A 2,598-nucleotide genomic window follows, 5' to 3' on the forward strand; every position below is an offset into this window, starting at 1 on the left:
AGACAGGGTCTCAAAATTCACCATGTCCAGCCATTTTTTTTAATTAAAAAAAAAAATTTTTTTTTTGAGATGGGGTTTCACTGTGCTGCCCAGGCTGGTCTTGAACTCCTGAGCTCAGGCACTCTGCCCACCTTGGCCTCCCAAAGTGCAGGGATTACAGGCGTGAGCCACCTTGCTGGCTAATTTTTTTTTAATTTGAATAGCTTTTAAGGTACAAGTGATTTCTGGTTACGTGGATGAATTGTACAGTGGCGAAGTCTGGGATTTTAGTGCACCCATCACCCGAGTAGTGGACATTGTACCCAATATGTAGTTTTTTCTCCCTTACCTCTCTTCCATCCTCCCACTTCTGAGTGTGCATGCTCCATTATAGCACTCTGCATACCTTTGCATACCCAGAGCTTCACTCCCACTTCTAAGTTAGAACATACAGTATTTAGTTTTCCATTTCTGAGATACTTGACTTAGAATAATGTCCTCCAGCTCCATCTAAATTGCTGCAAAAGACATTATTTTGCTCTTTTTCATGGCTGAGTAGTATTCCATGGTGTATATGTACCACATTTTCTTTTTTTTAATTTTTTAATTTTATTATTATTATTATTATTTTAAATAAAGACAGGGTTTCACCATGTTGGTCAGGCTGGTCTTGAACTCCCGACCTCAGGTGATCTGCCCGCCTTGGCCTCCAAAGTGCTTGGATTATAGGCATGAGCCACACGCCCAGCCACCATATTTTCTTTATCCACTAACTGGTTGATGGGCAGGCACTTAAGTTGGTTCCATATCTTTGCAATTGTGCATGTGCTGCAATAAACATACACATGCAGGTGTCTTTTTCATATAATGACTTTTCCTTTGGGTAGGTACCCAGTAGTGGGATTCCTGGATCAAATGGTAGATCTACTTTTAGTTCTTTAAGGAATCTCCAGCCAGGTAGGCTGACTCATGCCTATAATCCCAGCACTTTGGGAGGCCAAAGTGGGCAGATTGCCTGAGGTCAGGAGTTTGAACACAGTCTGGCCAATATGGTGAAACCCCGTCTTTACTAAAAATACAAAATTTAGCCAGGCGTGGTGTCGTGTACGTGTAATCCCAGCTACTCGGGAGGCTGAGGCAGGGGAATTACTTGAAGTGAAGGTTGAGAAGTGGAGGTTGGTTGCAGTTGCAGTGAGCCAAGACATGGTGCCACTACCCTCCAGCCTGGACAACAGAGCAAAATTTCATCTCAGGGAAAAAAAAAAAAAGAAATCTCCATACTGTTTTCCATAGAGGGTTATACTAATTTACATTCCCACCAGCAGTGTATAAGTGTTCCCCTTTTATGGGGCAATTTGTTTTAGCAGCAATAAAAAATTAATATAGGTTAAAAGCGAAAATCAAGGAAATCTCTTAGAAGTCAGAATAAAAGGCTGAGTGTGGTGGCTCATGCCTGTAATCCCAGCACTGTGGGAGGCCCAGGTGAGAGGATCACTTGAGCCCAGGAGTTCAAGACCAGCTTGAGCAAGAAGGCAAGACTCCCATCTCTACTAAAAATACAAAAATTAGCCGGATGCAGTGGCATGCACCTGTGGGCTCAGCTATTCAGGAGGCTGAGGTAGGAGGATCGCTTGAGCCTGGGATGTGTAGGTTGCAGTGAGCCAGATCGTGCCACTGCACTCCAGCCTGGGCAACAAAGCGAGACTCTGTCTGAGAAAAAAAAAGAAAAAAAAAAAAAGGCCAGGTGCAGTGGCTCACGCCCGTAATCCCCAACACTTAGGGAGGCAGAGGTGGGTGGATCACAAGGTCAGGATTTCTAGACCAGCCTGATCAACATGGTGAAACCCTGTTATCTACTAAAAGTACAAAAATTAGCTGGTTGTGGTGGTGCATGCCTGTAATCCCAGCTACTCGGGAAGCTGAGGCAGGAGATCGCTTGAACCCAGGAGGCGGAGGTTGCGGTGAGCCGAGATAGCGCCACTGCACTCCAGCCTGGGTGACAGAGTGAGACTCCGTCTCAAAAAAAAAATCACAAAAAAGACAAAGAGACATAAAATAGAAGAAATATATAAGAAAAGTGGAATATCAATTCAGGAAGTCCAACATCCAAACAATAGAAATTGAAGAGAAACATTAAATACAGGTGAGAAAATGATTTTTAAAAATACAAAAATATTTCTAAGAATTGAAGAACACAGATTTCCTAAGGTTGGAAAAGTCTACTAAATGCCCGGGAAAATCACAAAAATAAGACTTTCACAAAAGCATGGCCTCAGGAAATTCATGTCCCTAGAGATTAAAAAAAAAATCCAAAAGCTTTTAGAAAGAAGAGAAAATCTTATACAAAGAATCACAAATTAAAATGGCATCGTTAGGCCGGGCGCGGTGGCTCACGCCTATAATCCCAGCACTTTCGGAGGCCGAGGCGGGTGGATCATGAGGTCAAGAGATCGAGACCATCCTGGTCAACAAGGTGAAACCTCGTCTCTACTAAAAATACAAAAAATTAGCTGGGCATGATGGTGCGTGCCTGTAATCCCAGCTACTCGGGAGGCTGAGGCAGGAGAATTGCTTGAACCCAGGAGGCGGAGGTTGCGGTGAGCCGAGATCGTGCCATTG

The sequence above is a fragment of the Cebus imitator genome, unplaced genomic scaffold, assembly GCF_001604975.1.
Source record: "Cebus imitator isolate Cc_AM_T3 unplaced genomic scaffold, Cebus_imitator-1.0 Scaffold140, whole genome shotgun sequence".
Taxonomy (NCBI): domain Eukaryota; kingdom Metazoa; phylum Chordata; class Mammalia; order Primates; family Cebidae; genus Cebus; species Cebus imitator.